This window comes from Drosophila bipectinata, chromosome 3L (genome assembly GCF_030179905.1).
Source record: "Drosophila bipectinata strain 14024-0381.07 chromosome 3L, DbipHiC1v2, whole genome shotgun sequence".
Lineage (NCBI taxonomy): Eukaryota > Metazoa > Arthropoda > Insecta > Diptera > Drosophilidae > Drosophila > Drosophila bipectinata.
Window position 1 is genome coordinate 23,724,279 of NC_091738.1, and position 25,233 is coordinate 23,749,511.

The 25,233-nt window shown below is 41.9% G+C and overlaps 1 protein-coding gene across 5 annotated transcripts in view; it reads right to left on the minus strand.

The window, feature by feature from the left end:
- lovit (loss of visual transmission) overlaps positions 1–25,233 on the minus strand; it is a 225,641-nt gene that overhangs the window by 162,777 nt on the left and 37,631 nt on the right. The gene's annotated exons all lie outside the window — the stretch shown is intronic.

The following is a 25,233-nucleotide window of genomic DNA, read 5'->3' on the forward strand; positions in this document are numbered from 1 at the left end:
CCAACTAGGCGCTGTGTAAAAGCTAAAGCCTAAATAAATGAACATTACACTAAACATTACATTAACATTAAGCCGCTGTGTAAACATCCATAAAGATAAAACTAGAAAAAAAAAAATAAAAAAACATAAATGTAACAAAAATGAAAACATAAATTTGAACATAAAATAAATATATTATAAAATCGAACAACAATCTCATACTGAGAAAACTATTTGTGGTAGAGTTACATTATAGATCTAAGTAACGATACTTGCATAACATCTTTGTTAAAACAATCTTATCCATATTGCAACTCTATAAATAGTCAACACGTTACAGATCACGAAGAAATAACTTAAGGTACCATCCTCCCCAACGACTACTATGACAGAATACAAATAAACGAAAAAAGACCCTAAGTAGACCTTAAATGGAAGCTACCCCATCCAATTGGAAAACTTAATCAGAGGAATTGACGAGCTATTCCACTACCTTTCCAAATGTAAGCTTAAAAAATCTTTAGAGCCATCGCCGAAAAGTACTCAATCAAAATCGAACTACCGAACTGAGCGGACGTACTTTGCCTGAGCTCCTGAAAAACTGCTTAATAATCGTAGTAAACCTAAAATCTGGGGTAACCCTATATACGCGAAAAGACGCTAAACCATAATCTATTAAAAGCCATAGACAAGCTTTATATATTAGTTGTGATCAATAAGTGCTACGTAATAAGCTCTTTGAGCAACAATCAAAAGAACTAGCGTAGAAGCCAAACAAACCGCTTCTTACTTTTCTTCTTACAACCCGCGATACCCTAATGGAAAAATCGGCGATAAGAACCCACTTGGCTCCACTTACCGCTAAAAGCCAGGGGGCACGGTCTTGTTCATCCGTAAAACCCCTCCCAATGGCGAAAACAAATTTCGCACCAACAACAAGCAGTGCTAAAATTTCTGCAACCACAGCGAAAACCACTGCAATTCAAAATACGTCAACGACTTCAACGAGTACACAAACAACAACTTCGGAAAGTGGCATAGCAGCCCTGACCACAGAGACTCGAATGGGTGACTTCATCATAATTAAGCGCAAGCTTAGCCCGCAGAGTAACCCGGCATACAATGAAACAAAAATTAACCGCGTCGAGAAGATCGACTAAGAACCAAACAGATCCAGTAGGAACAGATTTGCCCTACTGGCCGAGGTTGAGAAAAACCAACCAGCGCAAGTCACCGCCAAAAAATCCCCAAATCCCCCTCCTATATCCCTCTATCAGGGAGAAAAGCTCGATAGCCCTGGTCCACCAAATTGAAGCGTTGATCGGGAACGGTGACAACTTGAATGTTGTCCCGCATATCAAAGAGAACATTCATGAAACAAAGGTGCAAACAAAGACTGAAGAGCACTTCCGAATCGTGTCCAAATATCTGGACAATGCTCAGAAAAACGATTACATGTACCAGCTGAAAAGCAACAAGGGCCTACAAGTTGTAATAAAGGGGATCAAACCCGCCGTGGAAATAAAAACCACCCTTAAAGAAAACGGCTTCGCCGCCAAGAATGTTATTAACATTCTAAATAAAGATAAAATGCCACACCCCTCCTCAAGGTCGAGCTTGAGCCTGAAAGCAGGTCGCCGATCTTTTGCGTCGGAGAATCACTGTGGAAGAGTCACATTAAGACAACGGTCTAGAGCAATACACTAATTGCCACATACTCTTGGCACATACTTTGGACCGCCTGTGTAGTCTGCGGGGATGCCCACAGCTCCACTTACTGTACCACAAACAAGGACAGTACCGTGAAGAAATGTGGAAACTGCGGAGGCAACCATACAGGAGACACTTGTTCAAAACCAAATATCGTAATACAGCTGCTCGTAGCACAACAGTCTAAATAATCTATGCAGGCGCTACGAATGTCAATGTGGAACGCCAATGGTGTTTTACGGTATAAACTAGAAATGTCACAATTCTTGAACAAAAACCATATTGACGTTATGCTATTGGTGAAAACACATCTTACAAGCAAATACAACTTTCTAATAAGAGGCTATGCAATCTACTGCACAGATAATACGGATGGGAAAGCCCACGCCGGAAGCGGAGTTCTAATCAAAGACAACAACAAACTTTCTGTAGACCACATTGATTGGAATTCAGTCAAGTAATGGAAGCATTTCAATCGCTGCCGTTTACTGCCCTCCTCGCTTCTTAGTCTTTGAAGGGTAATTAATGGACTCCCCAATTCAATTGGGGATCGTTTTATAGCTGCAGGAGACTAGGGACTTCCAAAGGAAGGCAATTGTATAATGAAATTATGCAATCGTTCCCCTGGCAGTCCCACATACTGGCCAACAGACCAACGCAAGCTCCCAGACCTTATTGACTTTGCGGTAACAAAAAACATACCTCGCAATCCAATAAGTGCCAAAGCAGTCTCGGACTTATCATCAGACCACTGGTCTGTTGTATTAACGCTCCTTCAAAGCTCAGAAATAACCAACACCCCTCTAACAAAGAAACGTACTCGGCCCGTGCCTATATGTTTTGTATACTGCGGATATACCTACAAACGAACATTTAACAACGTCAACGTTCGCCGACGATACCGCTATCTTTAGTCGCTCCAAGCAATAAACTAACTCGTTAATCATCTCATAGCTGATCATCTCATAGCCTTCTCATAGTGGGAAGGTGGCTGTCCGACTGGCGCATTAAAATAAATGAACAAAAGTGTAAACATGTAACATTTGCTCTTAATAGACAAACATGCCCTCCGCTTTCACTAAAAGATATGCAGATACCTGAAGCTAACAAAGTAACGTAGCCTGGCATCCACCTTGATAGACGACTAAACAGGCGTAAGCACATCGAATGTAAGAAGATGCACCCAAAACTGAAAGCCAGCAGCCTCCACTGGATCATAAACTCACGATCGCCACTGTGCTTGGACTACAAGTTACTATTCTCTATTTCAATTTGAAAGTCAACCTGGACCCAGCTTTGCGTTGAAAGAGGGAGGAGTAAAGAACGAAGTTATTTTAATTTAATAAAAACTAATTTATGTTTTGTTACAAATTTTAATGAAAGACCTCTGCTTGTGGTTCTTCTGGCTACGCATCTTCGTCGTTCCCATCTCTACTTTTGTTAAAATTTCCGTTTCCGCTGCACTTGCTGCTAATTTGGAGTTGCTGATTTGATATTAATGTCGTAGTTTCAATATTGCATTTTGTGCTGACGCTTCGCATTGATGATCGGAAATTGTATAACTTTTGTGTTTTTGAAGTTGGAGTGTTCAAATTTAACACGAGAGCTAAATAATGGCAAAATAATACGACATGCCAAATTTCATAACGATCGGTCGACTATATCTTATAGCCGCCATATGAACGATCGGAAATGGCATTTGGTAAAAATACCAACTTTGGTATTTTTGAGGATAAGAACCTTGGGACTTTAAGTTAAGTTACTTGGACTTTTTAAGTTATTTTATTATCATTAATTGGCTTTATTTTGATATTCTCTTAAGGATCGGCCAACTATATCCGAGGTGTGCGAGATATATCGGGATTTAACTTTGGCTTCGCCCGAAGTTAGTTTTCCTTTCTTGTTAGATTTATTAAAGGAAAAAATGTATTCTCTCCCAGTTGAGCGACTATTTTTTAGATATTTTATTATCATTAATTGGATTTATTAAAATTTTTTCTTAAGGATCGGTAAACTATATCCGAGGTGTGCGACATATATCCGGTTTTAACTGCAAGGGTACATCAACTTCGGCTTCGCCCGAAGTTAGCGATCTGAAGTCATAGTCAATTCCGGTTGTCAATAACTAGTCTACTACTGTTTATTTAAAAATAATAAACGTTTGCTGCGTTTAAAGGACTATCATCGTAAATTTGTTCGTCTGATTCTCACTGTTTCTCATTCCATTCATCAACTCCTTTTAACCTTACATGTTTGATTTCGAGATGTTCGAGTTATTTTCCTCATTTTCATTAGGCTTTTCTTCTAATTGGTGAAGACCAAGAAACTTTTGAAAAAATATATCGGTCTTGATGTTATTTTTCTCTGTATTTTTTAACGTGGGCGGGTGCCTGCCGGTACGTTTGCCATTCGCGACATTATTAGGGGGCCTGTTCATGCAGTTTAAATGCCTTGATCAAATCTATCTCAATTCCAAATATAGATTTGGGTCTCATTTGAATGCATTCGGTATTTGGTTGGGGTCTGTGGCTTGAAGTTATACTATTCCTGCATTTGTCTAGGTGGTGATTTGCAGTGTGCAGCGTGTCATATAGTTGAGGAGTATGCCTGTGTGACGCACTGTCTCTACGGAGGCAATGTAAGTGTTGTTTGGAGCAATTTCCCTTTGACTTGATTACACGGAACGTTGAGAGTTCGAGGCTCAGTGAATGGCAGGAGTTTGTTGCGTGAGTGTGTCCTATCGGACTAGCAAGCTCAGTGGGATGAAAGTGAGAATGGGCGAGTCGCTTACGAGATCATCCCAGATGCCCCGTTTGTTGTCGACCGGCCGGACTTTTGTTTTAACCTTAACGCCGGGTTCCTGTTGACTGACCACGGTTCGCTAAATGCATTCTTGCATAGACACCTAGCAGACAGTTCAGTGCAAAAAAATTTTTGTGGCATATTTTTGTGCTCAGGTGAAAAACCACTGGAGCCATTCAGTAGGAAAGCAGAATAAAAAATCCATTGTACAAATGTACAATGCAGTAAAGGAGACATCTCGGACTTCATCAGGATCACCTCCTGAGTTGATATAAGCATTTCCGTCAGTCAGTCTGATTCTAAGCGAAACAGAGTTTTGAAGCTCCCGACTTAATACTCCCTCCTTTCCTTCGCACGCAGTAAATAAATCGGAGCAGCGGGAATCGGCCGACTAAAATATAACTAATTAATCGGCAAATTTTCTATAGATTCTATTTTTGCCAAAGTTTTTTTTGGCCATTTTTGATTTGCCAAATTTCTTATGAGTCGGACGACTATTTCATATATCTGCCATAAACCTAAACGATCGGAAATAAACACACTTTGGTACATTTTTAAGGATAGAAGCTCAATATATCAATATAAAACAAGAAAGGAAAGCTAACTTCGGGCGCAGCCGAAGTTGATATACCCTTGCAGTTAAACCCGGATATATATAAATATCTGTTCCAAGTTCCAGCTTTCTATCTTAAAACAAGAAAGCAAAGCTAACTTCGGGCGGAGCCGAAGTTGATATACCCTTGCAGCTAAAACCGGATGTATATCGCAAACATCGAATATAGTTGGCTGATCCTTATGATTACATTATAATAAAACCAATTAATTACAATAAAAAATCTAAAAAAAAGTCCCAAGCTTCTATCTTCAAAAATACGAAAGTTGACGTTTCTACCAAATACCATTTCTGATCGTTCAGTTATATGTCAGCTATAAGATATAGTCAACCGATCGTTATGAAATTTGGTAGTTCGGATTAACTGACCAAAAATAGAATGTGTACCAAGTGCCAGCTTTCTATCATCAAAAACACAGTTATATGGCAGCTATAGGATATAGTCGGCCGATCCTAATGAAATTTAGGTCGGATTAACTGACCAAAAATATAATCTGTACCAAGTTCCAGCTTTCTATCTTCAAAAACACGAAAGCTGGGTCATTTCCGATCATTCAGTTATATGGCAGCTATTGAATACAGTAAACCGATCCTTATGAAATTTGGCATGTCGTATTATTTTGCCAAAAATTGCGCTCATGTAAAATTTGAACTCTCTAACTCTAACAACACCGATCTTATACCATTTCCGATAAATTAGTTGTATGGCAGCTATAGGATATAGTCGGCCGATAGTTTTCCATCAAAACTTTTCAAGAATATATGCTGTTGATCAGAATATATATACTTTATGAGGTCGGGAATTATTCCTTTTCTATGTTACACACGAATACAATATACGCTTGTGCTTAACAAAATAGACGGCTTAAAAGGGGGGCATTTGCTCGGGACCTAAAGTGATTCATAATATTCATATTGGTCTTATTGTTGTTTTCTATGTCATTGTTTGGTTGGGTAAGATTAAATTTATTTATTTATTTATTTCGCCAACTGACAAATCCTTACATGGCTACATAATAACAACTTATAACTAATAAATAATACTAACAAAAACTTAATAAATGCCTGATTAACTTGCGTTTTAACACACCCTTATCAGAGCCCCACTCGATTCGGAGGCTAGGCGGCAAGGAATTAAAATAAGAAAGAGCCCGCTCTATCGGCTCATTTAAAAGATAATTGACCCTATGACACTTGACCCGAAAGGGGGTAAAGGTACGAAGATCCCTTTGAGGAACATTAAAATTAACGAGTCCCAACAAAAAAGGACAATCAATGTTATCAACGAATAAATTATTCAAAAAAGTTAACGCTGCCAGTTTACGCCCATCCTCCAACGTGCAAACATTCAGAAGAAGGCAGCGGCTCTGGTATGAAGGAACAGGATCCTGAAACCTTAGAGGCAGAAGTGCAAATTTTAAAAATTTTTTCTGGAGTCGCTCAATTCGGTTGGAACGAACTTTACACTCCGGATTCCAAATGATTGAGGCGTATTCCAGCCTCGACCGAATGAATGCAGCATAGACGCTGAGGCTCGTGTATGGACTTTTGAACTGGTTCACGTGCCTCTTAACAAAGCCCAGCATAGCATACGCTTTAGGTAAAATATAGTCTAAGTGACCAGAAAATTTAAATTTGCTGTCGAATAAGACACCAAGGTCTAACACCTCTTCTTTAGCTGCCAAATTATAATTATTGATGGAATAACCCGTACAGATTTCAAGAGACCGCCTACTGTAACGGGTAAACATACACTTAGATAAGTTTAATGGAAGAAGATGGCGGGAGCACCATGAGTAAACTCTGGATGTATCCTCCTGTAACAAGTAACTGTCACTAATGCAGCTAATCGCTTTAAAGATTTTAAGGTCATCCGCATACATTAAAAAGTGCGAATGACGAAAGCATGACGAGATGTCATTAATGAAAATGATAAATAGAAGAGGTCCAAGAGAGCTACCTTGTGGAAGACCAGAGGAGGTGACAAATGGACTTGAGATAGCATCTCCAACAGTAACGTGGCAAGGTCGGTCAGCCAGATAAGACTCGAACCAACTTAATAGGCAGGAATGAATACCTAATTTATATAATTTGGCCAGAAGGGCAGCATGACACACTTTGTCGAAGGCTTTGGAGAAGTCGGTGTAAGTGGCATCAACCTGAAATCGGTTTCCAAAAGCTTCAAAGCAGTGCTTAGAGAAGACAGCTAAATTAGTGGTAGTGGACCTCCCAGGCAGAAAACCATGCTGGTTGGGGGATATGAAATTGCGAGACAGAAAAGTCAATTTTTTAGTTACAATCCGCTCCAGTATCTTAGCGACGTTGCAAATTTTGGCTATAGGTCGATAATTGGTAACATCACACCTACTGCCACCTTTGTGAATAGGCGTTATAGAAGTCATCTTCCACCGGTGGGGGAATCTACCAGATGAGAGCGAAAAGGAGAACAGCAGTTGAAGGGGAGTAGAAAAAGAAGCGATACTCCTCTTAAGAAAGAATGGGGAGATACCGTCCACGCCAGGTGTGAGCGACTCGGTCAGATGTCCAGTGGCTTCAACTAGGTCACCGTCCAAAATGTCCATGTTACTCACATTAAGAAAAGGCTCAGTGCTAAGAAGAGTTTCATGATCACTCCAAGGAACCTTCAGCTCCAAGTTAGAGGCAAAGTATTTTGCAAAAAGATCAGAAACGCCCTGATCCGAGTCGGCTGCTAAATTACCATAACATATGGATGAAGGTATGTCCGATTTTGACTTTTTGCGGTTAACAAACCGCCAAAAAGCTTTACTATTGGATCGAAGGCTAGCTTCGACATCGGATATATACTGATTGTAGAGGAACTTATTAAGAAAATCAAATTCCCGCTTAAATTGCCGGTACAGCTCTCCTGCTCGAGTCTCACCTGTCATTATAAATCGTTTGTAGTGCTTATTCTTTCTATTCTTTAAGTTTTTTAAAGCTTTTGTATACCAGGGAAGCCTATAGGATCTTCGTACCCTCACAGGGGCATAAGTATCAATAATATTAAAAAGGGCAACCAAGAACTTAGTATAACAATCATCGATTGAGCCATCCGAAAAAAGGGAAACCCAATCAAAGGCTGAAATAGAGGCGTTAATAAGTGACAAGTTAGTATCATTCAGATGATAATATGGAATTGGAGAAGCAGAAGGCAGAAAACTATAAAACTCAATATTAATTACCAGCGGCTTGTGGTGCATATCACAAGGACTTAATGGTACATTGCATAATTCTACTTTACTATTAACCAAATTATTTAAAAATATAAGATCAAGAATTTTGGATAAATCATTAAAAATATTATTTACTTGGGAGAGGCCCAGACTAAAAATATCATCTAAAACTACAATTTCATGACTCTGGTGAACGTTGCTAGGTAGCATGCAAGGAGAATCCGGGTCCCAAGACCAGACAATGGAGCTCAGGTTGAAATCGCCAGCTACCATCAAAGCGGTAGGGTCCGACGTTCTAGCACAGACACTACTGATGTTTTCCATATGCGCATGATAGATACTAAATGCGCTGTTCGGAGGGATGTATGATGCAATGATGACGAACGGGCCATGGACGCCCTGGATTGAAACCGCAAGCTGATCCAGTAAAGGGTCGGCCACCGGAAGGCGCAGTGGTGTAGCCTGAAGAGATCGACGGATAGCGATGATCACACCTCCACCTCGCTCACACTGGGTACTGAATGCATCTCGGTCCTTTCGAAATACATGGTATAAATTAGGCTCGAAGAACTCAGAGGAGCTGAATTTGTCATTGAGCCAGGTTTCCACAAGGATGATTACATCAAAATCGCAGGCAGAAGAATTGAGGAATACCATCCGGGTCTTGGTTCTCATTCCCGATATATTTTGGAATAGAACTTTTAGGCTTTTATTAGGGTCCAAGGACGACGAGTAGCTACAGTCCAAACTGGGAATTGGACGGCAAGGCGGTGATGGTGAAAGTGCACTCCTGGTACTGGTGCATGTGGAGGCATATCCAATACGCATAGCTCGCAAAATAGCCGACAAGGACACATAGAAAATTCCATTAGTCTCATCAGTAGACCTGCGAGAGTCCAGTAGCAAGGCAGATTCCGTGCCAGGTGAAAACATTGAGCGTTCATAGTCAGGCACATCCAAACGCAGCAAAGATCGACCCACGGGTCCAAAACGTAAATAAACATCTTCCATCGGCGAAAATAAAGCACCAGCGAGTGGCCCAACGAAAAGAGATAAGATAAGCGATGCGCTGCCAACGTCTCGATTACCATCGTCTTGTTGTTGCTGGGCATCCACAAGTGAAGATAAGAAATAAACAACTCGCCTTGAAAAAAGTTGTTGTTGTTGAAGAATATCGATCAGCAAACGAAGCCAATTATTGGAGGAATTGAAGACAGCGTCAACCGTTACCATGAACGCCCACGCCGATTGTTGTTGGTAGCGCAGCAGAGAGCAATCGGGGTGACGAACTGCAGCTTGAGAAGAATAAGATGTAACGGCGCCAGCGGCGCCGCTTACTGGAGGTTTTTTGAAGATTGCGAATGCGGTAAAGGTAGAATCGCCGGGAGGTCAATAACCTTAGCAGGCTCTCTATGAACAAACCGGCTGACTTTTACCGACATAGGCCAAAAATAGTCATTGAAGACTGTTGGGAAATTTTGCTCCGGAACTCCAAATTTAAAATTGACGAACTTGATGGCGTTGATGTCAGCATCCTTTTTGATCAGCCTAGCACAGACTAAATCATTGGGCTCCACGTTCAGCTTATCTGCGACAAATTCGCACAGTGCACCCGGTTGAGTAGACGTCGCGAATTTACCCACATGAAGGTATTTCAAGGTGGGAAGCACTTGAAGTTGAGCGCAACTGGGTGCTTGTCCCACAATGCGCCTATTAGGGTTGATCCGCTTCTTCTTCGGGACAGCCCCCTTAGATGCCGTTGTGGCCTGCCCCAGAGTAGCCTTTATGCTCCCAGTGCTGGTGGGCATAGCAGGGGGAGCAACAACATGCACCCCAGTCGAGGGAGCGCGTCCAGCGGGCACAGCCGCTCCATTTACCAGGGCAAGGTCAACTTTGGCATTAAGGCTTTCGAAGCGGGACTCCAGATCTAGAACTTTATGTCTTAGCTCATAAATTTTGGAATGCGAATCATTTCCAATGACGCAGCTATCACATTGCCACATTAAGTTCGGAATGTTAATAAGTAGTTTTATAGCCTCCGAGGGCAAATCAACACAGGCGGTGTGATAGGCACGCCGGCAGATCGACGCGCACCGAACGGCCTCACACCCACGAAGTTGGGTAGGAGTAACTTCTGCACTGCACTCGGTGCAAACGAGAGGCGACATGAGCGAAAAAGTAGACGTCCGAACTCAAAGAAAGCTAGATGAAGACTGATTATGAATTTGATTATTGATTACAAGATTAAACTTGTATTAGCAACGAATAGCAGAAAGTAGGCTGTGAGCACAACGTTTCACACATTTACTGTGTAATACTGTGTGTGTTTGGCAGAGCTCGGACAGAAATAAGCCCAGAAATAATACAAATAGATCACAATTTTACAAACGCCTACCTTATTTCAAGGCCGTTGGTTATCTGCAAATCAATGTCTGTGCTTGACGGACTCTGCTTCAAATCCTTGCTGCTCCTCCTGGGATTCTGCTCGGCTCCGCCGTCGGCACTCGTTCTCCTGTCGCTAACCAGTCCGGGTTAGTCGCCAATAAGCAGACCGCCCAGGCATACGCCAGGGAAGATCCGGTATCTTGGTACCTGCCAGTCGGACGTGGTTAACTTGGGTTGGACTCAAGAGCAATTCCCCCCCGGCATTCGTGGAGTAAAGACGTGTGTTCGACAATTACCTCTTTCAATCCGTTACCGATCGTGTGTACACCTTGCACACGAAGTCTATTTTCGACCACTGCAAAGCGGTGGCTGCTATTGTCGAGAAATCCAACAGCGATAAGCGAGACTTAAAGCGTGGTGTCTATACCCCTCGCTCTGCGCGTTGCGTAAGCGGGAGGTTGTTTACAACTTATTCCTCAGACTTTGATTGAACTATGAATATCATTTCCTTTATACGTCATAAGTATAAAGACAAGTGATATAATGGAAGAGTCATCTGCTCGCTCGCAGCCTAGCAATAGGAGCGATAAATTTGAGATGAGACAAATAGCTGGTGCAGACCCTGGAGATATAAGATCCCAAATCCGCGCCCGCCATTCGGATCAATCCGCCTACCTTGCAGGTATGCCTGATCAAACAGCAATCACCAGCTCCATGGTGACAATCAGCAGTAACTCTACTACTAGTGTTATCTGCACCATTACAAACACCAAAACAACCTTGGGCAATACCTATACTTACACCGTGGCTGCGACTGCGGCCAGCAGCATATGCTCAACTACGTCTCCGCTGACAAATGTATCAACTCTGTTAGCGAATAAACCAAGTAAATGTCTGTTCCAAGCTCCTGGACGAAAAGTCAGCCGAAAACGAAAAGACGTGGCTCAGCCCTCTTTACCTGTCTGCACTCCGCCCCCGATCCGCAAAACTAAGTTGCAGACCACAACGGCGATCAACAAGCCGGCCGATTCTTCCTCCGCAAACGCATTGGGTAACAATCGATTCACAATTCTGGCTGCTGAAACAGAAAAAATGGAACAGGACCTGGAGGATGTTGACTCTATCAGTGGGGATACAATTCCACCTGGTGGTGTCGATCATTCCGCAAAATCCAACAAGATACCTGCTATTTGTGTACCGAACGTAAGCGATCCGGTCTTATTGGAAAAGTCTCTGGATCATAGCATTGGCTCCACTAACTACAACATTCGCACTTCCAAATTTGGGGTTTCTAGAATATATACAGCCAACTCTGACGCTTTTAGGGTAGCTGTAAAAACACTGACATCGCTTAACTGCCAATTTTGGCACCATCAGCTAAAACAAGACAAGGCCTTCAGAGTAGTTGTCAAAGGAATCCATTCAAATGTTCCGAAATCACAGATTGAACAGGGATTTACTGACAACGGCTTTGAGGTCCTTAACATATACTGCCCCAAAAAGACAGATTGGAAGAACATAGAGGTTAACGAAAATGATAATGAAGCCTCAATAAATTTTAAAACTAGGCAAAACTTGTTTTATGTCAACCTAAAGCAGGGTGCAAACGTAGCAGATTCCCTAAAAATAACAAATCTTGGGAGATATAGAGTCACTGTCGAGCGTGCTTCCCGCAGAAAGGAATTGCTTCAATGTCAAAGGTGTCAACTTTTTGGGCACTTGAAAAACTACTGTGTCCTGGACCCAGTTTGTGGTAAATGTAGTGGGCCTCACGCTACTGGTTCCTTACTCTGTGTAAGCGACACATACTTGTGCGTAAACTGTGGTGGTAACCACGCCACGACAGATTCAAGCTGCCCAGTCAGAATAGAAAAAAATAAAAAACAAAAGCCGAGGCCTAGACTCCCGACAACCAATCATCCAGCACGCGCTTCGCGTAGATTCATATCAGCTGAAGCCTTAAGAACGAATATATCGTATGCTGATATAGCTCGACCCAAAGAGAGTCCAGCAAGGACTGGCTCAACTCTGCAGACTGACGCAAGCTCTCCTTCTGACCCTAGGCTCAGCCATAAATTCACAGCGATAGATATTGCCATCCGCGACATCAATTCCAAACTGGACACTCTGTTTGAGCTGATGCAGGAAAATGAAGAGTCCAACAAGGCTTTCAGAGAGCTAGTCCAGGCTCTTATTGCGCGATTACCGAAATGATTCAACCAGCACTAAATATCGGATTGTGGAACGCTCGTGGACTAGTCAGAGTATCTGAAGAGCTTCGATTATTCCTCAGCGCTCATAACATAGACATAATGCTTGCCACAGAAACACACATGCGCGCCGGTCAGCACATCTACTTGCCAGGCTATCTCATATACCATGCTTACCACCCCAGTGGCAACAGCAGAGGTGGCTCTGCAGTTATTATTAAGGATTCCCTAAGTCACATACCCCTGCCCTCCGTCTCTAGCAATGACAGACAGATAGCGAGCGTCCAATTACAGACTTCGGAAGGGAATGTCAGATTAGTGGCAATATATCTACCTCCATCAGAAACATGGGTTCAATCAGAATTCGAATCCTTGCTGGCCGAATTTGGAAGTAAGTTCATTGCCGGCGGTGATTATAACGCCAAACATGCATGGTGGGGAAACTCACGAGCCTGTAGAAGGGGTAAGCTGTTACAAGAAGTCATTGCGAACGGGCATCACCAAGTACTTTCCACGGGTGAACCCACTTTTTACTCATATAACCCCCTACTAACACCGACAGCGCTTGATTTTTTCATTATCAATGGATACGCTATAGACAGGCTACAAGTAAGAACAATCCATGAACTATCCTCGGATCACACTCCTATAATGGCCATACTGCACGCAACACCTTAGAGAAAACCACAGCGCTCGCGACTCCTTGCCAGAGGTGCCAATTTAAACGCTTTCAAAGTCCACCTAGAACAGCTGAGCGAGGTTAGCATAGAAATCCAGGAACCTTCTGACATTGACAATGCCATCAGCCTTTTCATGCGCATGATAAACCAGGCTGCTGAGATAGCTGCACCCAGCAACCATCAACATACAGATACATCTATACATCCCCAGCTACCACCCAGAATTGGTGCGCTCCTCAATCTAAAGCGAAGAGTAAGAAGAGAATATTCAAGAACGGGAGACGTCCGAATCCATCAGATATATAATCGGCTGGCTAACTGTCTAAGTAAGGCGCTCGCCAGAAGAAAACAAGCATCCATAGACAGATTTTTGGAAAACCTAGACACAGATGCTAGTTCTAACTACTCGCTGTGGCGTATCACAAAACGGTATAAGGCTCAACCCACCCCAAAATCAGCCATAAGAAATCCCTCAGGTGGCTGGTGCCGCACGAGCCTAGAGAAAGCTGAAGTATTTGCTAACAACCTTGAGCAACGCTTCAAGCCTTACGAATACTCGCCTGACAGTATACGTCGACAAGTTGAAGAGTTTCTAGAATCTCCATTTCAAATGAGTCTGCCTGCTAACCCTGTCTCACTGACAGAAGTGAAAGACCTTGTAGGTAAACTCTCGCCAAAGAAAACTCCTGGTGAAGACCTTTTGGACAACAGGACGATCCGACATTTACCAGATCAAGCCTTGCAATTCCTGGTGACGTTGTTCAACAGCATACTAACTGTTGGATACTTTCCGAAAGTTTGGAAATCGACAAACATACATATGATCCCAAAACCAGGAAAATCGCCAACTGACGTGGACTCATACAGGCCCATTAGTCTTTTACCATCCCTGGGAAAAATCATGGAAAGGCTCATCCTGAACAGGCTACTTACTCTGGAGAATGTCACCAGTGCGATCCCGGAATTCCAGTTCGGCTTTCGTCTTCAACATGGAACTCCTGAGCAATTGCACAGAGTTGTTAACTTTGCCCTAGAAGCCTTTGAGAAGAAGGAGTATGCAGTAGCTGCCTTCCTTGACATTCAGCAGGCTTTTGACAGAGTATGGCACCCTGGGCTCCTGTATAAAGCCAAAAGTCTTCTTACGCCACAGCTGTTCCAGCTCGTGAAAAGCTTCCTGGAAGAACGCACATTCCACGTATCTGATGATGGATACAAGTCGTTCACCAAACCGATCTCTGCTGGTGTTCCCCAAGGTAGCGTCCTCGGCCCTACTGTATACTCTATCTATGCTTCAGATATGCCTACAAAAACTCCAATCACTGAAGTGAACGAACAAGACGTGCTAATTGCGACCTACGCTGATGACACGGCTGTCCTGACGAAAAGCAGTAGTATCTTGGCAGCCACTTTTGCATTGCAGGAGTATCTGGACGCATTTCACCAATGGGCCACGAACTGGAACATTCGTGTAAACGCAGACAAATGTGCCAATGTAACTTTTACCAATTGCCGAAGTACCTGCCCAGGAGTCAACCTCAACGATAACCCAATCAGAGCCCTTCCTGCATACAAGTACCTCGGTGTCACCTTGGACAAAAAACTCACTTTTGGCAGGCACATTACCTGTATCCAAAACTCTTTCAGGACTAAAGTGGCTCGGATGTCCTGGCTCCTCACACCACGCAATAAGCTCGCGCTTGGATGTAAGGTGCAGATTTACAAGTCTATACTAGCGCCAAGTCCGGATCTTGCAAAATCCGGGTCTTGCAAGCTAAAACTCTTCGAAGAATCTCTGGAGCTCCGTGGTTTATGCGAACCAGAGACATCGAACGAGATCTCAATGTGCCTAAAATCGGAGACAAGCTGCAGGAACTTGCTCGGAAATAAATGGAACGTCTAAATGAGCACCCCAACAGCCTAGCTAAAAAACTTGGTACCGCTGCTATCAGGAGCGCTGATCCAATTAATCGAGTCAAGAGAAGACTAAAAAGACACCACCCGCAAGACCTACCAAACCGGATCTTGACCTAGCCAATTTCGTCACCCTCGACATAATCATAAATAAAAATAAGTTAAAATAAAAAAAAACCATTAAATCACCTCTTGCCCTAAGTAACGCTTAGACTAAGTATTTTTAAAAAATTTGTAAAAAAAACGATTAGATTAAGCTGTCAATTTGGTAGTAGTGCGCTAATCTTAAGTATAAAATTTCAACATTCAAAACGTTACAAAAAAAAAAAAAAGGACTTAAGCGTTGCTTCTCTAGCTCCGCTCGTCTGCCTCTCACTCACCAGTCACCACCCTTCCGGGTTGGGCGCCAATAAGCACGTCGCCCAGGCATACGTCTGAGAGGAACAACTATTTTGGTGCCCGGCAGCCGGTTCAGTTCGTAGCTCACTTCGATCTCGCTGCTGGGTGCCTCTGCTGCCATTAAGATGCTCGCTGGGCTTCGATGGCCACTCTTTTTGATGTTGTCGCTGCTGTTGTTCCCTCGCCGTCGATGGTTGCTCCAGTTGCTGTTGCTGCTTGTGCTCTGCTGGTGGTTCTACTGACTATTCCTCTTTGATGGCCTGCATCTCATCCGTGTTGGCTAATAGGCACACCGCCCTGGCACACGCCGCAGACGTCTCCAACAAATACACCGCCCAGACTTACGCCAAGGAGGATCCGCTGTCTGGCAGCCGGACAAGCTCACAAAGGGTTTTCTACCTTTCGGGACATACACACGGCCTGCGCTTGCGACTGGTCGTCACCCACCAGCGCTCACACGCGCTACCGGACCCTTGACGGGCCAGAGACTTAGCGTAGCGTTACACCAGGGAATCACCGCACATACGCGGTAGCGATCCTGGATCAGGAGTATCTTCACTGGTGAACATGGCGTTCCCGATCGGTTTCCTCGGTGAGCTTAAGTTCACGAACTGGCCTAACCTTGTCTCGCTTGTTTGTTGGGATAAGGAGTTGTTTAGGTGTACCCCAGACTGGTCCGTATAAGTTAATAATAGATAATTTGTGTGTGGGTTTTACAAATAATATTTATTGATCATTTGTTTCGCACGAGCCCGTTAGGGTTAGTGTTACCACTAACCATACAGCATATAGACAACCCATTTCATACAACGAAAATGGACGCGAAAATTTCTTGCGACAGGCCCCAGCAGGCCCCAGAGCGGATTTCTTACGCTCTCTTACGCTCATCGTTCGTTCATCTTACGCTCATTCTCGCATTAAATGTTTTCTGTTTCTCAGTCTCTAAACGGAGCGCGATGAAGAAGGTTGGCCTGCGCTTCGGTTGATCTTCGTATGTATGCGTGCCACACATTCACATACATGGGTGTATGTGTGCGTGCGATTTCGTTTCGAAGCCAGCGCACAAAATTTGGATTTTTCTTACTTTTCAGGCTTGCTACCCTAACAAAATTCGGGTATTCGTTATTTGATGAAATGACGAAAGAAATTATATTATTTTTTATATTATATTTTTTATTATTTCAGCATACATTTTTAATTTATTTAGGAATAAGATTAAGTGTTAGTAGTAAAATGTTTTCTGTATATATATTTTTACAAATCATTAAAAATCAATATACTGAGAAAGTGTCAGAGTATATTTCAGTCGGAGTCACTTAAAACGCCGATTGCTTTTAAGTTTTAGTTGTTCTGCAAGAGGATTGTGCATGCCTAATCTAACGATGGAATGATTTTTAGGGGAGGGTGGAGACACGAAAACAGCTGATGGACTTGTTTACCTTTTTTGTTTACAATTTTTCAGGCACTTATTATTATTTTGGGTTATTGTGAGATTTAATTAAATTATTGTCGTTAATTTAATAATTTCCTTATATATTTTGGAACTTTAAAAAGTCGCCGCTTTAAGTAACTCCGACTGAAATATACTCTGACACTTTCTCAGTATATTGATTTTTAATGATTCGTAAAAATATATATACAGAAAACATTATACTACTAACACTTAATCTTATTCCTAAATAAATTAAAAATGTATGCTGAAATAATAAAAAATATAATATAAAAAATAATATAATTTCTTTCGTCATTTCATCAAATAACGAATACCCGAATTTTGTTAGGGCTGTACTTCGAAGCCTTCGTTGGGCTGCGGCGCAGTTGCCCAATTGCAGTGTCAGCATTCCGTTTCCGGCCAGCAACGATCACTTGTTGCGCAAGTGCCCGAGCCGGTCCGCGGACAGTTGCTCTTGGAATGCGTAGTCAGCACCTTGTTCGTTACGCGTGCGGGCCACCGGATCCGGTGTGCAATTTGGCACTTTTCCTAAATTCTGTCTGCGCGTGTTAACACCTCCCTCCTTTAAATGGTCGTCGTCCCGGGGACCTACTCGTTCTACGTCGACGTCAGCCCTCGATTTCTTACGGCGATTGGTCTTCAGGTGGTATTTGCCAATCCACAGGATTGCGCATAGAGAAAAGGCAGACAGTAGAATAAGGAAAATGTTGAGACGGGATCCCGATGACAGTCTTTCTCTGAGGGCCCCGATATGGTGTAGGTTACTCAGGCTGAGTTCATGGAGAAACGGGAGGCTGAGCCGGTTGTGGTAGGCAGTGACGTTTACTACTGTCATAGCCGACACAGCAGGTTTTTTCAGTGAGCTCCCCAGCTGGTTTATGAACCAGGTTCCGTTGAGCGCTACCTTGTCAGAGTACGCTAACAGGTAGGTTCCGGATACTTTTTGTTCCCGGCCTTGATCATCAGTCACCGTTACGTTGGCATTGTTGATGATTAGGGATCCGTGGTCCACAATGGTGATTGGATCTAGATGACCCGGGAGCGTGGAGCAGTGCGCGATGGCCCCAGAAACTATCTGCTGAGCTCATGTGCCGTTTTTTAGTTCCTTGCAGAATGCGGCACCTACCGTTGTATTGCAGTCACCGATATTGAGGTTCTGTGTTGGGCATTCGGCAACTAAACTTCCGCTCTCGAAGTTCAGGATTCTATTATGGCGTTGACTGGGTAGACTGTTATTCTCTTACATACGAGCTTAGGATTAGGAAATTTAATGAGATAGTGCAGAATGTCAGAATTTTGAAAAACACTTATGCTACATACTTCTAATATTTCTACCAAACTAATATTAATATTAATAGGCTTTTTGTCTCTGAGTTCGCTTACGTCGGCACCATCTAGAAAAGCTGGGCTTACAATATTTAATTTTGCTAGGGTTAGGCCCATTAGGATGTTTTCGAGGTCTGTAATGATGATTCTATTCTTTGCTAAGATGATTTCTAACAAGTGTGTTTCTTTATTTGTTTCGTATTTCTGAATCTTATTCATTGCGTTAGCGAGCTCATTTAGACGTTCTTGAAATTTTATATTTAATTCTGTCTGACCCTCGTTTGCCCTCATTAACCGGTTCTGATTAAATCTTACCTGCTCCCAATCATTAAAGTCAGGCGTACCTGCAATAACCTTGAGAGCCGTACCAATTAAATTAATACTTCTAGTAGCCCTGTGTGTGAAATATGTCTAAGGTCCGTTTTAATACCTGGTGTTCTGTGGTCGTCTGTGAATGTCTTTGTCATTGCTACTGTCTGGTCGTTGCGTGCTATAGGAATCCGTAATTCTACCAGATTACAATGTCATTGTCTTCTATCGGGATATAGTCCGCGTTCGTGTAATCGTTTAGTTTTAATGTCACGTCCGTTCTAATAGCCGTTAGTATGAAAACTAAAATACACCCAGTCCTTTTTTTACGCGGTCCTTTTTACGCGATTTCACCTTAACGCGGTTATTTTTGCAGCGAAAATTTCTTTTTTACGCGGATTTTTCACTTTAACGCGATTGCGATTGCGATTACTCTATGTGTATCAATTATTGCAAATCTAGTCATTAGTCATTTAGTAAGCGGTTACCATTTTTACGCGGTTAGTGGCAGAACCAACAATCGCCTAAAAAAAGGACTGGGTGTATATTTCTGTAACCTAGAAAGAATAAAGAAAGGAACAAAGGGGTAGGTCAAAATCTTGTCAGGACGATTAACGTAGATTGTCCTTGTGGACCACCCTCCCTTTAATAAGGACCGTGGTCCCCAGGTCTGCATTAATAACCTCTTCTGAGCACAGTGGTGTAAGCTTATTCCCCAGGCGTTAGTTTGCTTTCAGGAAAACCTTATCGCCCACTTGGTTAGTTTTATGAGTCCTATCTTTGTTTACGTGTTCGAGGGTTTTCTCCTGAGCCTGTTGAATTTTTTTGCTAATTATTGCCTCGAATTCGGCGGGTTTTGAGTGTAAAATGTCTATGGGTTTTTCGTTAGTCAGCGAGTGAATTGATTTATTGTATTTGTTAGTTGCAAGAAGAATTATTTCGGTGGTGTCAATTAATTTGTTCTCTAGCTTCAAACATCGTGCTAATTCGGCCTGGGTGCTATGAAATCTCTCTACTTGGCCGTTTGAGGTGCTGTGTAGAGGTGGTGCGTTAGAAACGGTAATGTTATAGTTGTTCAGGAGAATGGATTTTATGGTCTCGGAGTTTAGGGATTTCTCGTTATCGCAGTAGATCGTTTTCGCTTTTGGAAAAAAATTCGCTATTTCCATTATTGGAGTTTTTACGTCCACAATAGCCCTTGACGCGATCACCTGTACTGTGGCGAATTTAGAGAATTTGTCCACACACGTAAGGAAAAGAGTTCCGTCTGTGGGAAAAATGTCAATATGGAGGATTTCCCCCTCAGAAGTAGGTATAGGTGTTTGTGCTACTGCTTGTTTGGATGGGTGGCGTTTGTACTTTGCCATGGAACCGATTTTGCAGTTTGATGCTACATCTGTTGCTAGTCGGAACATTTTTGGAAAAAAATAGTCCCTTAGGACTTGTTTCACATTTTCCTGGGCTGCTCGATGCGCTTTATTGTGTTCGGTTACCATCATATCTTTCTGTTCTGAACGTAGTGTTCGGGAATAGCTGCACGAGTTTGTGTTGAATAAATGCCAGGATAAATCACCTTTGCACCGTAGTCGTCAATGATTTCTTTCCAGCGCTTTAGTTAAGCGTTAGGATTTTTATCAAGAAGAAGAAGTTCCTGCTCGTTGGTTGCATAGTTCTATTCGTTATCACGCAGAGTGCGTGATTTGATTTTTCTTGAGATACTCTCATACCTGCTTCGGAAAGTTTTCCTAGGACCCATCTTATGTCATTAAGATGGTCCTCTTTCGTCTGAGCCTGTGAAAATTATGAATTTTGAGCCTGTATTATGAAATCGTCGACATAAGCATAGCATATCTTTGAAATTCCATCTCGTAGGATATCATCAATAGCTCTTTGGAAAATGCTCGGAGTATTTTTTAGTCCAAATGGCAATCTACAAAATTCGTATTTACCATTATTTATTGAAAAATACGTCTTCTGTCGGTCTCTCTCTGCCAGCTCTATTTGGTGGAAGCCGGCTTTCAGGTCGAGTGTTGTAAAAAACTTTGACTCGCCCAGGTTCGATAATATTGTCGTAATCGCAGGGATAGGCATCTATCTACGCAGGGATAGGCATCTATCGTCTACGGTTTTTTCGTTTAGTTTCTAAAGTCGATAACGAGTTGCTTCTTCTTGACCCCGTTCTGGTCGGTTCCTTTTTTGTCAACAACCTACGTTGGGTTATTATAAGGAGACTTGGATGACCTTATCCCTTAATCCTAATCCCTAATCCTTTATCCCTAAACCCATGGGGTGCGGGTACGACTTTGAGTACACCGGCTCCCCATCTGTTTTAATTGTAGCAACAGTATTTATATTAAAAGGAAGTGCTTCGTTTGGATCCTCGAAGGCTTTGTAATTTTCACCTATCATTTTGTCAAAGGCGGCTTTTACTGCGGGGGGAACGTCCTCGTCATCTATTTTGATGAAGTTGACATTTTCTGCCCTAGCGAACTGGATCTTTTCGGATCCATTATTAGTGTGAAAAATATTTGCAGTAAAATCGAGTTTCGCATTCACTTGTTTAAGCAAATCAAGACCGATAATACCGTCAAAATCTTTCAGAACTTTAAGAATGAAAAATGGTGATTTAACATTAAATATGGAAGCAAAACATTTCTTCTCGATTTTTGTAAAGCCGTGGATTGGCTTTACGTTAAATGTGGTGTTCACAGCCACGACGCCTTTCAGCCCCGGGAGTGGAGTAATATAATTTTTTGAGGTACCTGTATCGATTAAAAGCTTTATTTCCCTTCCTGCCAGCGTACGCGTAATGTACGAGAGTAGGGACTTTACCCTAAAAAATTAATAGAGTCCTCTGCGTCCAGGTCGTCCTCTATTTCTGTGGCGCATGCTTGCGCAACGGAATCGTAGTTTTCTTCGCCGGACTGTTCCTCGGGCATGAAGTTGATTTTCTGTTGTGTCCTTGTCGATTGCCCTGCTACCCATGCCGAAGGCTGTCTAAAACGGGATGAGGTATCCACATCCATTGGCTCCGCCCTTGTTTGTTTCTGGGCGTTTCCCGTATTACTATATGGTCTTTGTTTAAAAGAACCGGGTTGATTATTGCCTCCTTTTTGAGGTCGGGCAAAGTAAGGGGTCTTTTGCATTGCCCCCAAATTTCGACTTTGTTCTTGGTCTGTGGACCAATTCTTCCAACCCGCTTGTCGCTGGTTGTTTGGTTTACTCACTTTTTCCTCGCTGTGCCAATAAAATTGTAATGTATTTATCTATTTTTCGTAATATTTTGCTTGTTTTTATTTAAAAAAAAAAACAATTCTCAGTGCACTTTTTTATAAATAGTAAAAATGAGTTAGCTGCGCAAATGCTTTTATTCGTACTCAAATTTCAAGAAAATTTTATTTCTATATGCTCAGATTTCAGGGAGAAAAAAAAACAAAATGTACTTATTTTTTCAATCATGTATTTCCTATTGTATTAATTTTTTATTTTTTATTTCTCTTGCACAATAAGTTTGACAAGTTTTAGCCTTTTAGAAAAGGGGAAAAAAAGATTTTTAAGAGGAGAAAAGAAAAAAACAAAATATAAATATTTTCTCTTATTTATTTTAAGCATATAGTCATTACAGGCCTAGCGAATCCTCTTTATTTGTTTAAAAAACTTTTTATTTTCTGTATTATTTTTCTTGCACGAACAGACAAACAAACAGCCTACTTACATTTTCTTATATTTATTTATTAAGATATGCTGCAAGTTGCCGTCGGCTTTCCTTCGCTTCAGCTTGTTGATTCCCACGGAGGGGGGCGAGCGTTACCCTACAGCTCCCTTTACTTTAGTTGCTCCCACGGAGGAAGGCGAGGGGTATCCCTACAGCTCCCTTTACTTGGATTATTCCCGCGGAGGGGGGCGAGGGTTGTCCCTACAGCTCCCTTTTTTTACTGTTTCGTTGGTTTTTTGAGTTTTATGCAAGAATTAACTGAATAAAATCTTGCATATAATTTTTTTCTTAGAACTTTTCGTTTTTTTTTAATATTATTTTCACTATTTCTACAACTTTTTGTGTAGAAAAAATATATTTTGTCCGAATGTCTTAGAAGCTTTTTTGAGGGTGGGTTTTCTTCTCAGCTTCTATTTTTTTTCACTTGTATGTTTTTTTATTTATTTTATTTTCCGATTATTTTTTGTTAGCCGAATTTTGCACTTGTGTTAACATTATTTTTAAGCCGTTTCTGTTTACGTAATTTTCCGGTGCGGGTTGTTTATCACGCTTGGGCGCCAGTTAATAATAGATTATTTGTGTGTGGGTTTTACAAATAATATTTATTGATCATTTGTTTCGCACGAGTCCGTTAAGGTTAGTGTTACTGACAAAGATAGAATAAAATATAACGCGAGCTAAGGCTGCGGAGTTCTATTTAAGACTGAATTAAAATACTACCCGGGCTGTACTTCGAAGCCTTCGTTGGGCTGCGGCGCAGTTGCCCAATTGCAGTGTCAGCATTCCGTATCCGGCCAGCAACGATCACTTGTTGCGCAAGTGCCCGAGCCGGTCCGCGGACAGTTGCCCTTGGAATGCGTAGTCAGCACCTCTTTCGTTACGGTGTGCAATTTGGCACTTTTCTTAAATTTTGTCTGCGCGTTTTAACTTATACACGCTTCGTCGCTTGGCTACCTGCCGTGGACGAGAAATGGCCCTGGGCTGCCGCGCTCTGTGACCATAATATAAATTATAATACCTGCCCTACCCTATAAAAATGAGATTAAAAACTCCAATTTAATTGACGAAAATATTGCATAAATAATACATAAATTCAATAAAATTCTTTTGAGCTTTTTCTTAAATCCCTATTTAAACATGGTATGATCTACTGATTTCAATAACAAAAATGTTCGATAGAAAAATGTTTGGGAAAAAATGTTAGTGTTGTAAAAAATGTTGTTTGGGAAAAAATTTCAACTTTGGATGAGTGTTCCAAAGATATGGTGCCTGCTAGATGTCATTTATATACCCTTGCAGAGGGTATTATAATTTTGTCAAAAAGTGTGCAACGCAGTGAAGGAGACATCTCCGACCCTATAAAGTATATATATTCTTGATCAGGATCACCTCCTGAGTTGATATGAGCATTTCCGTCTGTCCGTCTGTCTGTTTCTACGCCAACTAGTCTCTCAGTTTTAAAACTATCGACTTGAAACTTTGCACACACCCTTCTTTCCTTTGCACACAGTATATAAGTCGGAACGGCCGGGATCGGCCGACTATATCCTATAGCTGCCATATAACTGATTGATCGGAAATGGTATAACTTTGGTGTTTTTAAAGTTAGAGAGTTCAAATTTTAGGTAAGCTATTTTTGCCAAAATAATTTCATAAGGATCGGACGACTATATCCTATAGCTCCCATATAACTGAACGATCGGAAGTGACCCAACTTTTGTGTTTTTGAAGATAGAAAGCTGGAACTTGGTACATATTTTAGTTTTGGTCAGTTGATCCGATCTACCAAATTTCATAACGATCGGTCGACTATATCTTATAGCTGACATATAACTGAATGATCGGAAATGGTTTTTGGTAAAAATACCAACTTTGGTATTTTTGAAGATAGAAGCTTGGGACCTTTTTTTATACCCTTGCAGAGGGTATTATAATTTTGTCCAAAAGTGTGCAACGCAGTGAAGGAGACATCTCCGACCCTCTTAATCAGGATCATCTCCTGAGTTGATATGAGCTTGCCCGTCTGTCCGTCTGTCCGTCTGTCTGTCTGTCTGTCTGTCTGTCCGTTTCTACGCGAACTAGTCTCTCAGTTTTGAAGCTATCGTCTTAAAACTTTGCACACACCCTTCTTTCCTTTGCACGCAGTATATAAGTCGGAACGGCCGGGATCGGCCGACTATATCCTATAGCTGCCATATAACTGATTGATCGGAAATGGTATAACTTTGGTGTTTTTAAATTTAGAGACTTCAAATTTAACATGAGAGCTATTTTTGGCGACAAATTACGACATGCCAAATTTCATAAGGATCGGCCGACTATATCTTATAGCTCCCATATAACTGAACGATCGGAAATGACCCAACTTTCGTGTTTTTGAAGATAGAAAGCTGGAATTTGCTACAGATTATATTTTTGGTCAGTTTATCCGACCTACCAAATTTCATTAGGATCGGCCGACTATATCCTATAGCTGCCATATAACTGAACGATCGGAAATGGTATTTGGTAGAAATATCAACTTTCGTATTTTTGAAGATAGAAGCT